The sequence below is a fragment of the Pipistrellus kuhlii genome, unplaced genomic scaffold, assembly GCF_014108245.1.
Source record: "Pipistrellus kuhlii isolate mPipKuh1 unplaced genomic scaffold, mPipKuh1.p scaffold_m20_p_1, whole genome shotgun sequence".
NCBI lineage: Eukaryota > Metazoa > Chordata > Mammalia > Chiroptera > Vespertilionidae > Pipistrellus > Pipistrellus kuhlii.
In genome coordinates this window covers 123,538,835-123,555,017 of record NW_023425404.1, presented here as the reverse complement: position 1 = coordinate 123,555,017, position 16,183 = coordinate 123,538,835, and positions in this window count along the sequence as shown.

The following is a 16,183-nucleotide window of genomic DNA, read 5'->3' as shown; positions in this document are numbered from 1 at the left end:
AATTTCAGTAGACAGAAACAGAAGATGGTATTTTAAAAACTATATTTTCACTGATTTTGAGACAGGAAGGGAGAGAGATAGAGAGAGAAACATCGTTGAGAGAGAAACATCATCAAGTAGGTCCCTCTTACATGCCCCCTACTGGGGATTGAGTCCACAGCCTGGGTACATGCCCTGACCAAGAATCTCACCATCTTGGTTCATGGGTTGATCCTAAAACACTGAGCCACATAGTCAGGGCAAAGATGGCATTTTTAAGGATGAGAGAATGGGGTTAGCAAAAGCAAGATGGTACTAAATGGTGGGTATTTTCAGTTCAAAGGATGGAGTCCAGTGTGGCAGAATTATTGAACACTCTATACTATGGTGGAAGGCAAAGCAAAAATGAAAGGTTGGTTCCAAATTAAAGAGTGATAAACACCAAAAGCATAACGCGTCTTTATTGTATATGAAACGGGGATCCATTGAAGATTTTTGAGGCATAGAATTACCTGACATTAAAGAACATAGATACAGTATGAAGGGTGAGTGAGAGAAGCTGAATTGGAGTACCAGGCCATGGAACTTATTAAAGTAAAAGCTGATGAGTGATTAACTAAGGGGTGGCACTAGAACTAGTAAGGCGTTAAGATTTGTACAAAGTATCAGGAGAAATCCCTTGGTTTTAAAATCCACAAAAACTTGCTATTTGTGTTTTATGTACCTATAAGAGAGAATGAGGGAGTCATAAATGTAAAGCATACTGTGCTTTTGGAAACAGTTTTATATTGTTTCCTTGGATTACAATGTACATTTTATACTTAATGGATTATTAAGTATAAAATGTAAATTATGTGTATATGCTATTTCCCAAAATAAAGTATATATTGCCAAAGGAAGATAAAAGTTCAGGTTGAGAATGATCACTTGGAATCTTGATGCCACATGATAAGTTTCACAAGTGATATTGATGAATTAGAAACATATGGAGATATTAATGAGACAGTTGGATATTAGGAAGTAGATTCATGGAACAAATATCGCTAAGAATATTGATCACCAATTTTAATAATCTTATACATTACCTAACATAATATCTTGAAAATAGATAATCATTCAATGCTTTGACTACTAAAAGCATCAAGAAAATCATTAGATAATGAAGATCTTCTAATACCTTATGGTTCCCTACATTTTCTTTAACTATTGATGTTTTATATATTTATGTAAAATCTCTTTGTTCAATGCCACAGAACTCAAGATATAGACAATTACAACCTAAGAATAATACCCTAGAGTGAAATTTGCAAATAATCAATAATCAAGATGTTTGACAGTAAGCCAGCTATGATCACTTCTAGAGGGTAAGATCATGCACTATGTTTTCTATTTCAAAATCTATAAAAATATTTTCAAAATTATAATAGGAAATAACTCTGTTTACTCCATATCATGTCATAAGAAAATTGACATTTGAAAAATATTTCACTTCCTTTTTGTATTTTAAAGTAAATGTAAATTGTCATATAAGACATTGGAAATGAACAATGCAATAAGAAATAATAATATCCTATTAACCATGATGTTAATTTTTTTCCTAAGGGAAATTTATGCCATTAATTAATTAGTTGAAGAGTAAAATTAATAAAATACTTTTTATGTTCAGATATATTCATATATGGTTTAAATACTCTATAATATGAATACAGGCAATCATTTAGATGTAGTCATTATGAGCACCAAGATATAAGATTCTCAAGGCAATGTAGAAAATGAAAAAGTGAGTTGGACATTTGGGATAAATTGAGCAACTTAAAGACAATCTGGGTTCTCAAACAGATTAATTTATATATATATATATATATATATATATATATATATATATATATATAGAGAGAGAGAGAGAGAGAGAGAGAGACAGAGAGAGAGAGAGAGAGAGAGAGAGAGAGAGAGAGAGAGAGAGAGAGAGAGAGAAAGAGAGACAGAGAGAGACAGAGAGAGAGAGAAGGGAGGGGGGGCCTGGTGCATTGGTGCATGAAATTTGTGCACGGAGTGTGTGTCCCTCAACCTATTTATGCACTTTCCAATCTGGGACCCCTCGAGGAATGTCTGACTGCCCATTTAGGCCTGATATGGCAGTCTGTCATCCCTCTCACAATCCAGGACTGTTGGCTCCCCACATTCACCTTCCTGCCTTTCTGATTGCCCCAACCACTTCTGCCTGCCAACCTGATACACCTAATGACTCCCCTGCCAGTCTGATTGATGCCTAACTGCTCCTCTGCCAGCCTGATTGCCCCTAACTGCCCTCCCCTTCAGACCTGGTCCTCCTCAACTACTCTCCCTTGCAGGGCTGGGTCCCTCCAACTGCCTTTCTCAGCAGGCCTGGTCACCACTAACTTCCTTCCTCTGCTGGCCTGGTCACCCCTATCTACTCTTCTTGCAGGCTTGATTGCCCCAAATGCCCTCCCTTGCAGGCCGGGTGCCTCCCAACTGCCCTCCCCTGCTGGCCATCTTGTGGTGGCCATTTTATGTCCACACCGAGACAACCATCCTTGACCACAGAAGGGCAGCCATCATGTGTGTTGAAGTGATGGTCAATTTGCATATTACTCTTTTATTAGATAGAATAGAAGCCTGTTGCACAGGTGGGGGCCAGCTGGTTTGCCTTGAAGGGTGTTCTGGATCAGGGTGGTGTTCCCTTGGGGCATGGGGTGGCCTGGGCAAAGGGTCTGTCTGGTTTGCAGGCAAGCTATGCCCCCCAGTGACCCAAGAAGAGGCCTGGTATCTGGGATTTATTTATCTATCTGGGATTTATTTATTTATCTGGGATTTATTTGTAATTGAAACTATGTAGCCTTGAGCAGAAGCCAGGGCTGGCCAGGGCAGGCAGGAATCTTGGCTTCCTCCATTGCTGGGGAAACTCAAGCCTCCTGTTCACTCTGTGGCCACAGCCATCTTGGTTGTGTTAATTTGCATACTCGCTTCTGATTAGCTGGTGGGCATGGCTTGTGGGATAGTGGAGATATGGTCAATTTGCATGTTTCTCTTTTATTAGTATAGATTTATATATTCATTTTATATATATATGAGAGAGAGACATAAAAGAAAATAATAATCACCTTGACAGCTTACTTTTAAGTACACAGCCCAGGGCTTTTTTTTTTTTTTCTTTTTTTTCTTTTTTTTAAATATATATTTTATTGATTTTTACAGAGAGGAAGGGAGAGAGACAGAGAGCTAGAAACGTCGATGAGAGAGAAACATCGACCAGCCGCCTCCTGCACACCCCCTACTGGGGATGTGCCCGCAACCAACGTACATGCCCCTCACCGGAATCGAACCCGGGACCCTTCAGTCCGCAGACCGATGCTCTACCACTGAGCCAAACCAGTTTCGGCAGCCCAGGGCTTTTATTGGCCACCATGTTTTCAATTCATACTCTTCATTGTTAAATAGTAGAGAAAGCCATGCCTGGATCCCTCAGAAGTCACTTCCACTTGTTATGTAAAGATAGTCTTGTCTCATCCTTGCAATATATCCGGGTAAATTCAGCCTACTGATCTTGTGAGGTGGGAATACCTCCAATATGAGTTAAAATTACTCTGAGACAAATTATTCAAGTGTGGTTTCATCTCTATTGTATTTTCCTAAGCCTGCCTGAATTCCATCAAGTTCCTCCTGGTCTTCTTTGAATTTAATTCCCAACACATATATTAACAATAGATTGCCAATATATTCAGGTTTGGCAATGAGGAAGCATAGAACGTATTATAATTATAAAGTGAAAAATCCTTTTAGTAAGAAATTTCTCCATGGGCAGTAGTAGACAGGTAAAAGATCCAAAGCAATCCTATATAATAAAGAGTTAATATGCAAATTTACCATCACATCCTCGCACAAGATGCCCGCATCCATGTAGTCACAAGATTGCTGCCATAAGAGAGGCCAGTTGGGGATGAACAGGCTAGCAGGGGTGAGCAGTTAGAGGCAACCGGGCCTGCAGGGGAGGGCAGTTAGGGGCAACCAGGTCAGCAGGGAGGACAGTAGGGGAGGACCATGCTGGCTTGGGTGACAGGGCCTTCAGGGGAGGGCAGTTAGGGATGACCAGGTCAACAGATGAGTGATTAGGGGGCAATCAGGTTGGCAAGCAGAAACATTAGGGGCAATCAGGCAGGCAAGTGGTTGGGAGCCAGCAGTCTCTGATTGTTAGAGGGATGTCTGACTGCCAATTTAGGCTTGATCCCACAGAGATTGGGCCTAAACTGGCATTCAGACATTGCTGAAGGATTGAAGACAGTACTTTCTGGGCTGAGGAACACCTCCTCCTCACAGAGTATTAATTTTGTGCACTAAGCCTCTAGTCTTTGTCATAATTATTTTAATTGATTAAATAAATATACTTGATAAAATAAATGACAAAAGAAAGAGTGCATAAGCAAGCAGAAATGTAGCTTCCTGAAAATCATCCTACAGCCTTTGCATCTCTCATCTGTTCATCCAAATACTTGTCAAGCCATGTTTCCTCTTTTCATGCTTTGTCCCTGCTCAGTTCAGAACTTCACTCTTTCTCCTCTGTCGCCTGTCTTGGTACTATTCTGTCAACATTCTAATTAGAAATGAATATGCATATTCAATACATCAAATCAATTAAAAGAGTTGTTCAAATGAGCAGACAGCACAAACACACTTTTTGAATGTGCATAGGATATAATAAGCACTGATATAATTGACAAACAATGAGTCAGAGAAGACTTCCTGAAGGAAGCAACCTTCAGTGATTATAAGGCTACAATCATATGGGTTCAGATGTAGTTCTATTATTTTATGATGACCAACATTTGTATTTGATTTATTATTTACTAGGAGCCCAATGCTCAAAATTTGTGCAAGGTGCTCGGCCTTCGCAGTTTCAGTTGGCCCTTACAGCTCTGGCATCATCTGGAAGGTCATCCGGACAGACATTCTACTTTTGGGTCTCACTAGCATATTAGCTCTTTATTATATAGAATTTTAAGCCTATAGATTCGCTTCAAACTATGGTCTAGATTTAAAAATGTTTTTACTGTTCTAAATTATAATTTAGTACATAGAAATAATTGTTTTTGAGAAAAACTGTATCTGAACAAAATATGAGTATTTATTTTAATATAAGACTCAATTGGATTTTTTTAGTCTTTTTTTTCTCTTATTACTTTTATTGAACATCAATAAGAAGTGTTTTAAACAATCTAAAATAAATAAATTGTTTTGGATTAATTTAGAAAAAAGAGGCAAGATTGCATGAAAGACGAAAAACTAGTATATCAAAGCATTAGATGGCCAAGAATATGGTACATAAACAAGAAAACAAAGGAAATTTGTAAAATAATTAGCATGACTATACAAAAAAATAAGAAAAAGTCTAAAATAACTAGAAAAACTCAGCCATTTGAGATATTTGACATGAGTAAATAATCTGAAATTAAAGCAAATTGTATGATGACTAAACTTAACAAACAGAAAACATTGTTAATGCAATACTAATAAATCTCTGTTCTCCCTTGCAGGATAAGTTATAAAACATTTAGAAAATATGTGCAATAGTAAAAGGATGGAAATAGAACCTAATATATCTGGTTTGTTTTTTAATAAATGTTTAAATGTTATGTGCCAATTTTTTTTATTAAATGTTTTCTAGAATATTTAAACCACTGTTGGTTTTAAATGTTTAATAATTTCTTTTCCAAAAATATCTATTAATGTTCTTATTTATGAGTTGTACATGAGTTAATTTAATATCCATGATTACATATATTTTTAACAAATTCATTAATTGATAAATCTCTGGGGACAAAAATATAGGGCGCTTCATTGATGTATTTTTATTGAGGAAATTTTATGTTATTTCCATACTCATTTAATATTCAACATTAATCATGTAAAAACAACTGCTAAGGAAAAATAATATCACTTCTTTTTTATATTTTAAACAATATATTTTTATTGATTTCTGAGAGGGAGAGATAGAGAGATTAATGATAATGATAATGATGCAAGAGAATCATTGATTAGCTGCCTCCTGCACACCCTTACCAGGGATTGAGCCTGCAAACTGGGCATGTACCCTAACTGGGAATGGAACCATGACCTTCTGGTTCATAGATTAATGCTCAACTATTGAGCCATCCTGTCTGGGCTTTATGTCTTATTTAAAAGGAATAAAATGATTAGATAGTGAGGTTTATTTCTGTAGTTTTATTGCCTTTCATTAGTAGGCAATAAAGATATGTCATTGTATCCTTAAGCAATTAGTACCAATTGCTTCAAAAAGACAAGCTAGTCCTCACAGAGGCATGTTGAACTGTATAGTAGTTTCACTGTTGCCCTAGTGTCCACACTGGCAACATGTGTCATCAGTCTGCGCCTCTGTTAATTGTCACAGCACATTCTCTATTCTTCTGTGAGAGTGCAATTGGTTACCCTCTGCTTATTTATTTATGTGCATTTTTGTTCAATCAAATCTAGACATGTTTAGTTTTTGCTTTGGATGCATGTAGCAGCTTTATAACCAATTTGGTCAAATACAAAGCGGGCTTAATGTAAAAATGCAGAGACACCAAAGAGTTCAATCTTACATAGGCATCTCTTAACAAAGACAAGGACAAATACAACTTTTAAACCACATTTCCAATTTCCAGTTCTTGAAAAAACATCTCATGGGTCCTGTGACTTAGTTTCTCTTTCTACCAGTGGTCATAGAATCCTAGCCAGCTGCTTATGGGCTGCTCTTGAGTCAATGCCATTCTGACTCCAGTCAACTGTCCCCAAGGTAGATTTGCTCCTGTTGCATAACACATGGCTATAAAGCAATAGGCATTGCACAGGGTCTGCCTTACAGACAAATGTGAGAATAGCATTGCATGGCAGTGTGTATTGGATACTAGAGGTGGTATTGCAGGTACTTGTGGGTGAGACATACTCAGTGATTCAGCTATTCCACAAATATTTGCTGATTTCTCCTCTGAGCAGGCATTGGTTAGACATTAGGAATGCGTACATGATTAAGAGCACACAAGCCACCCACTTCCATAAGGCCTACAGTGCTGAGGAGGGGCAGATATGCCCTGACCAGATGATTCAATTGGTTGCAGCACCCATACACCAAAAGGTTGCCCAATAATTCTGTGTTAGGGTACATACCAAGGTTTCAGGTTCAATCCCTGTTGGGCTGCATACAAGGAACAAACAATTGATGTTTCTCTCTCTCTCTCTCTCTCTCTCTCTCTCTCTCTCTCTCTCTCTCTCTCTCTCTCTCTCTCTCCTCCCCTCCCTTCTTCTCTCTCTTTAAAAAAAAAATAAATAAAAAATAAAAAAATCAGTTAACATATCCTTGGATAAGAAAAAAAATAAACAAACAGCAGGCAAGACACCTCTTCCAAAATCCTACAGTGCTGAGTAGGGGCAGATATTAATCAGCTAGCACATGAACAAGATAATTACACATGGTGATATGTTGTATAAGGAAGTAAACATGACATTATAAAACAGGGGTCAGCAAACAATTTTTTGAAGAATCAGATAGAAAATATTTTAGCCCATTTCAAGACATACTGTCACTGTTGTTATGCAAGGCAAAAGCAGCCACAGTCAATGCAAAAAAAAAAAAAAAAAAAGAGTTCCAATAACATTTTATTTATGAAAGAGCAGGCAATGATTTAGCTTGATTTAGCTCATGTTACAGAGAATAACAGAGTGATGGTGACTGTGAATAATGTAGTAAGAAAAGACTTCTCTGAAGAAAAAGCTTTGAATGAAAATATAAAGGATGTGAGAAGGAGCTGGTTATAAGGACAACTGCAGTGGTCCTTACAAGATGGAGCAACAAGTGCAAAGCCCTGAAGGGAAGGAGTATGCAACGAAGAGAGGAGAGAGAAGATACTGCGGTAACTGGAGTTTAATGAGAAACTGAGAAACATTATAATTATGCTTGAGAGATTGACAGATGTCAGTTTAAGGTGCTCATTAAATTGAAGACGCATCTGAATAACCTGGAAGAATGAGAACTAGGTCAACCAGAATGAATGGACAGTCTTCTTGAGGCACTGATATGGATCAGTCAACTACTTATTCCCTTCCTGTCTCTCCAGGGGATTCAAATTCCTTGAAAAATAATCCAATTGTTGCTCACTGTACATATTGAGTCACAGTCTACAAAACTGTGCAGAATGAAAGGAAGGACATTTTCCAGTCAAATTTGTAGTTCTGTGACCAAAAAAAGGAAGGATACATGGTGGGCATGTAAGAGCACAAATGGATACCCACTACTGCTCTTTGTAGAGCTTCCAAATGTGAAGAATACTTTTACTTCATTAAATTTATTTAATAATTATTTAATCTTTATTGATAAGCAGATGCAGCCAGAAAGATGATAACGTGAACCATTACTCATTACTATTTTTTTTTATCCCTGAGAACATTTTTTGTTCTGAAATCTACTTTTTTTGAAATTATATCCATTTCAGCTTTTACTCAGCAGTAGCTTGATCATGAAGAATTTTTATATTCCTGTAAATATTCTTGACATTTTTCTGAGATGAAGTTTCATTACTCGGTAATAGTTCAATCTTTTGGGGTGTTATTTTTTGTTTGTTAGATGGGACCAGTATAGCATTTTTTTCCTGGAGAAAAATTCTCTCTGTACTTTAGACAAAACCCTTATAAGAACTCGATTCAATGCCCTGGAGATTATAAACTTTTTCACTATGGGTTTGGGGAACAGGAAATATTTCTGGCTCTGTGTGGGTTCAGAGGTTGCTGTTTCTAAACGTTTCAGGTGGTTCTTTCCCAGCCAACTCTAGTTTCCTCAGACACATCTATATAATAAAGAGCCAGGATCTTAATGACTGTTACCACTCAAGGCTTGACCAGACCAGAAGTCAGTGCTGGGTTGCTGTGATGACCCAGCACTGACTGCCTAGGGGCTGTGAACCAGGCCCAGAAAGAGGCCTGCAGAGAAAGAAGCAGTATCTTATCCGTAGCCTCTATGGCAGCTATTGATCAGAACTAGCCTCTCTTTCTCTCACGGCCTGGCCAACAGTCATGCCTCCATTTCTCTCCAGGACTTGACCAAAGATTAGGCTTCATTGATAGTCCCAGAGGTGCCCACTGGCAAAGAAACTAACCAATCAGAACCAAATCTGGGTGAATGTAAGGAGCCAATGGCTTCCTAGGAGGCAGAGCTTTTGATGCTGACTAGCATAGAAACTGACCAATCAGAACCAAATTGGCTGGCAGGGGAGGGCAGTTGGGGGTGAGCCAGGCCAGCAGGGGAGGGCAGTTGGAGGCAACCAGGCTGGCAGGGGAGATCAGTTGGAAGTTCAATACTGCCATCAGGGGAGGGCAGTTAGGATCAATTAGGCAGGGAGTCAGAGGGGTTAGGGTAAGGTGACCAGATTTTAACATTGGAACATTGGTAAAGTGGGACACCATTGACAGGCAGAAGGGGGTTCTTGATAAAAAATTTGGTCTATATGGAGCAACAAAAATTTTCATAGAATGCAAAAATAGTATTGTAATATATTTTTTAAAATTTCAACATAAGTACAATTTACAAATATAAAAAATAAAAAATATTATGTATAGTCGTGTCACTTTCAAGGCTGGCACTAGACTTTTTGCCACCACTATAAAATATAAATGAGTACTGTCTGCGAAATGCAAGAAAATTTATGTATTTATAAAATAAATAAATAAATTACTTACCTAAATTATCTGAATAGCTGATTTGTAATGACATCACTTGTTTAACTAGCTTACTCGCATGCAGTACGATATGTATCATCTGAGAGACAGTTACAAAATGTTTTTGTTGTTGCCAATCCTAAAAAATGCCATTGTTCATTAAATTTAAAATCAGGACTGTTTTAAAATGCCGTGGGACGCGGGACAAATTGTTAAAAATCGGGATTGTCCCACCAAAAGCGGGACGTCTGATCACCTTAGGTTAGAGGCAATCAGGCAAGCAGGCAGGTCAGAGGTTAGGAACCAGTGGTCCCAGATTTTGAGAAGGGTGTCTGACAGGAATCCGGCCTAAACCTTGGACATCCCCCAAGGGGTCCCCGATTGGAGAGGGTGCAGGCTGGGCTGAGGGAACCCCTTCTGTGCACAAATTTTATGCACCAGGCCTCTAGTAAAATGATAAATGCTCAGCAGAAGTCCAAGGTGGACCCTCTACAAAGATTCAGAGTTATTCCTGTCCACCTTTCTCTGGTGCTCAGACCTGTGTACTTTAGCTGCTTTTTTATCTCTCCAGATTTTGTTCCCTTATCACAGGCAGTAGGTTTATCCACCTGACTCTGGTTTGGCAACTGATAAACTACAGCTATCTGTGTGCTTTTTCACCTTTAAGATTTCTCTACCCTGCTGCCTGGTGCCCAATATCTTAAAAACTGTGGTTTTTAATATTTTATCTATCTTTAGAATTGTTTCAGGAGGGTGGATAAGTGTAGATCCTATTATTCCACCTTGGCCAGAAGTGGAAGCCCTCAGTTACTATAATTTTTTGCTCTAGTTTTTCATATTATTGATGCTATCGCTCCTTTATTGGTACACAATAGCTGTTAGATTTTTCACATCATGATACTTGACATCTGAAAAATTTAAAGTGTTTTTCCAGAAATCTCTAAAGGTACTCTGAGACCAGCATTTATATTCCAAGAAGGAATGACTAAGCATGTAATTTATTGATGGGTTTGCAAGAAATATCATCTTAAGTGACCTTTTCATTTTAATAAGAATCAAGGATCTTAAAAAATGCAGATGTCAGTAATTCTTTCTGTAATATCTGCATGAGTAATTTATTTAATTTATTTCTTTTGGTTTTTTTAATACTAGTTTGTGTAGATGCCAATTTTCTCTTAAAAATAGGAACTCCCTGGGTCACTGTTCGTAAATAGATGACATTTTTATTATATGTTTTATCATGAGATCATTCAAATTGATAGCACAAGAGAATAAAAATAGGAGAGTCAACTCAGTGTTTCAAAACTTCTTCCTCTTAGTCCCAGTCTGACTCTAACAGGAAGTGGATGAATGCCTTCTCCATGGGAGAAGAGAGCTCATTTTTCATAATCAATCTAAAAAAAACAAATAAAAAAGTATTTGAAATAGTTGAGTAGATTTTAGACTATTAAAACTAGAAAGTATATTGGACAATCTAGGTGGATTATTGATTACAATACATTTTACATAGAATAAACCACAATGTAGATTTTTATAATTAGTCATCTGTGCTGGAAAGAAATTATTCAATATATGATCAAATGTCAAATTCCACCATTGTATCTATTTAAATTATTGAATATATCCAGAAATGGGGCTTTTAATATATTATATTCAAGGATACTATGTAGGCATCCTCATAATAAATAAAACAATATTAGACAAAAGAAAAAATTAAATTTTGTACTTTTACTTGGTAGGCAATGTACCATTTAGAAAAAAGAAAAAAAAACTGACCAAGGAGCTCTATTTTGAATAATTTTTATGTGTTGAACACATTTAGTATTTTTACCATTAATGTCTACCTTTACACGCATATGTGTTTTTTAGAACATTAAAATTAAATCACCTTATTTTGTAAAATTTTATTTTTTTTATTTATTACATTGGATGTTTGAGTATATTATACATTTATTTCTCAAACATTATTATATATTCATCTAAAATTTCATATTGAATGAATGCATTTAGCTTATGCAACTTATAGGTACACTCAAATTTGTTATTAATCTTATAGTATTGGATATTTACCTATGTGTTAGTTAGCTATTGCCATAAAATGCTATTTAATAAACCAATTCTAGGTTTCGCTGCTAACAGCAATCATTAATTGTTCCTAATCTCTATCTGTATCAGCTGGGATTCAGAAGACATGCAAGTCTTGGCTAAGTGGATCTACTGATCTGGATAGGTCTCAAGCCTGCATCGGGTCCTTAGCTATGATTGGCTGTTCAAGGTCAGGTTTCACTGGAATGTCCTGTTCAGTCCTGTTTTTGGTGTCTCTTCTCCTGCTCCTAGAATCAGCGAGCTACTTTTATGATATTCTTCCTAGGGCAATGGCAGAGACCCAAGATCTCTCTCTCTCTCTCTCTCTCTCTCATATATATATATATCTTCTTTTCTGTGCACACGCACACACCACAATGCCAAATTTTACTTTCCTGCTAAATTGACAAATTCAAATAGAGATGATAGCCTTTGACCTAAGCATTTAAGTACCATTTTCTTTAATAGTCTTCCTTCAAAGGTTAACAAAAGTAACACTTAAACTTAGTGCATTATTGATTGAGGGTGGTTTTGGCTCCTCTCCTCTTATTTAAATGAATCTTACTCTGTACCAATAAGTGAACACGTTTCTAAAAAGAACTTCAAATTTCTAGCTTGGGTGTGGGTGAACTGTGCTTTATGGGCTGACCTTTGCTCACCACAGTGACAGATTTGTCGTTTTGGTTTTTATTTTACGTCTGATAGCTACTAACTATAGCCAATGTATAAGATGCCAAATTGCTCCTTTTGAAATTGATTTTATTTTTAAAAACCTAATTGATCTCACACAGTTTTGTTTTATTTCTCAATGCTTCCTCCACAGTTCCAAGTATATTTGCTCCTATTCATTAATTCAGGCATCTCAATTTACCACTGAAATTTCATACATTAAAATCTTTAAAATACTGGTTCATTCTTTTTCTTCATTATTTTTTATTTTTCAGGTGACATTCCCATTTAAGATTTTAGATTTCAATTGAATAGTAGTATACTATACTATAATTATAATATAGATAAATCTATTATAATTATAAAATATAAACAGTGTATTATAATATATAATATGCTATTATAGTAGTATAATTCTATATTAACACACTATAATTATATTCTATTTTCATTTCAACCTCTCTCATGGACTCTTTCCACTTATTACAGTAGGAGCTCTTTGTGCATTGCCAGATTTACCTGCCATATCACCACTATAACAAGTGTTATTATCCCCATTTCACAGATGAACTAGAAGATTATATACATTAAGTGAAATTGTCACTGACACAGAGCTCCTAAGTGAAGGAGCCTGAATGTCTGATTCCAAAGCTTATATTCTACTCGGCTGATCTTCGCTGCCTCGTGCAATAGCAAAGAGATTCAGAAACCTTCAATACCAAAGAGCCAGTAGCAATAGTAGCAATTTCCTCACAGATCCTTCAAAGCCAATATTCATCATAAAGGTTGCCTAACCCCCACATGTGTACTTATAAGTTGCTTAGACTTAAAGATGCTGGCTTGAATTATTGTCAAAGGGAAATTGTTCTCAAAAGAGAAGAAATTCTTCCTTCTCCATCCAATTTAGCTATCAATTTATTCAATAATCAAAATGGCTGGGACTAGCTTTGAAAATATCCCTCTACATATTCATAGATAGAGAACAGATTGACAGCTGTCAGAGGAAAGGAAGGTTGGGAGCTGGGTGAGAAAAGGAGAAGGGATTAAGAAAAAAAATCTCATAGATACAGACAATAGTATGGTGATTACCAGAGGTAAAGGGGATGGGGGGGTGTAAATAAATACATTAAAATTTAAATGTCAAGTACATGGTGATGAAGGAGTCTTAACTTGGGGTGGTGAACACATAATACAATATGTGTTATAGAATTGTGAACCTGAAACCTATATAATTTTATTAACCAACTAGAGGTCCAGTGCACGAAATTCATGCAAGGGGCTTGGCCCTCACAGCCCTGGCTGCCATAGAAGGCCCTCGCAGCCCCAGCTTCACCCAGAAAGTCCTCCAGAAAGACCTTTGGAAGGTTCTTCGGCTGCTCGGTCTAATTAGCACATTAGCTCTTTATTATATAGATGTCACCTCAATAATTTCAATGAAAAAGAAAATATCCCTCTATATTTCACTTCCACACACTTATATAGCCTTATGTCAACCTTAGCAAAAATATCAAAGAAGCCAGAACACAGAAAACCTAGAGTTCATATATTTTGGAACTTACACATGACCCTAATCCAAAAGAACATAGCTGCCCAGCCCGTTGCTCAGTGGTTGAGTGTCGACCAATGAACCAGAGGGTCACCGTTCTATTCCAGGTCAGGGCACATGTCTGGATTGAGGACTTGATCCTCAGTTGGGGGTGGGGCACGGGAAGGCAGTACATAGGAGGCAGCCAATCAGTGATTCTCTCTCATCATTGATGCTTCTCTCTCTCTCCCTTTAATTCCTCTATTTAAAAAAAAAATCAATAGCCAAAACTGGTTTGGCTCAGTGGATAGAGCATTGGTCTGTGGACTGAAATGTCCCAAGTTTGATTCTGGTCAAGGGCATGTACATTGATTGCGGGCACATCCTTGATGAGGGGTGTACAGGAGGCAGCTAGTCAATGTATCTCTCTTATTGATGTTTCTAGGTCTCTATCCCTCTCCCTTCCTCTCTGTGAAAAATCAATAAAATATATTTATAATAAGGTAATCAATAAAAACATATTTAAAGTGAAAAAAAGGACATAGCTACTTCATTGCTCACTATTTTGATGGCTTGGTGCCTATATAAAATTGTGGTATAAAATACAGTGTTAACTTATCATTCTGACTTTGATTCTACTTTTCAATCTTAGTTTTGACAGAGGGCTCAAGTATTCCAGTTATAAAGATCTCTATAATAAAATGATCTCAAATGACTCATAGCCATTCCAACAATTTTGTGATCATGCCACCTTGACCGTAATTCAACGCATGGTAGAGGGCTCTCACACATCTTTAAGGTTAACTGTTTCTTTAAATATCTGTGTTTTGTTTTGTTTTTTAAAAAAAAGCAAAGGCTGTATAAGGATCAAGAAGGACATGCTCATTTAGGCAACCAGGAAAAGTTGTTATACATAATTGATCACTCCTAATAATTAATGATTAATATGCACATTAACTTTGTGATAAACTTCCAGTCTTGCTTTCCTAGCAAATGATAAATCACTTTAGATGTAATATAGACAATAAAAATAGATTGCTACTATGCCCATTAAAATTTCCATAATACCCCTTATATTTTATTATAACAAGCCTTTTCCTCACCAGCAGTCATTTCAGAGTATCTTTAGAATTGTTGTTTTACACATTGATTTGTAATATTATTTGTGAATAGGGTTACTAAGAAGGTTTTAAATTGCATTAGCATTTTTCTTACAGTAATTTTGAACTGAATAGAGAACTATCCTCAGAAACTGAGATGATATCCTGGTGATATCCTTGGCTTCCTTGATGTCATTGCTTCCTGGTCCCATTGTAGCTGTGACATTCTCAGGCTTCACCTCTGTTTTTAGGACAGGAAGAAGGTGGAGAAGGCTTGCCAACTTCATCATCTTAACTATAAATCAGCAAAGCAAGCAAGGTAATGTTTTTTGCCAATAGATTTCTGTTCTTCCTTATAACCACTTCAGTCACTCCTAACTAAAAGTTTTAGAAACAGTTTGCGCAGAAATGGTGAAAATGTTAATTAATTAATTCAAAAATATATATTTAGGACCTAGCACATGCTAAACCACAAGGTTATTGCTAACCTCCCATAAATGCCTTGTGGAAGCTTTCTTCAGCTTGTGGGTATGAAACCCTGCTTTCTTTGGTTTGGAGTACTGATGTTGGAATCCTACAAATGGAGAGTCTACAGAGGTTAATTTGGGGAAATGAGTTATTCATGATCACCCATTAGTGTCTGGGAAGACAATAAGAGTGTTGGCTGGAGATTTGTTTGGTTTTGAGGACAAAGCAGGAGTGCAAGATACATGACTGAGTTAATGACTTGGTGACCCAAGCCTAATGTTCAATTTTTCTATTCAAGCAAACCCACAAAATAGACTATTTTAGGTACAGATTTCATACTTCATCTTTGTTTCTCTGACTCTCTGATTTGTTAAACCTCAACTTCTTTACCAATATTATGTATTGCTTAACTATTTATAAAGTAATATGAAAATTAGAACAAATTAACAAACGTATCAGGAAAGTAAATATTAAGATAAACAATATTGGACTACATTATTAACTAGATGTTTGTGTTACCCCAAAATTGATGGGCTGAATCCCCAACCCTCAATGTGATATTTGGAGGTAAGGACTTTTGGAGGGATTAGGGATTAGTGGGCCTTCATCATAGGATTAATGCCAACACCTTGAT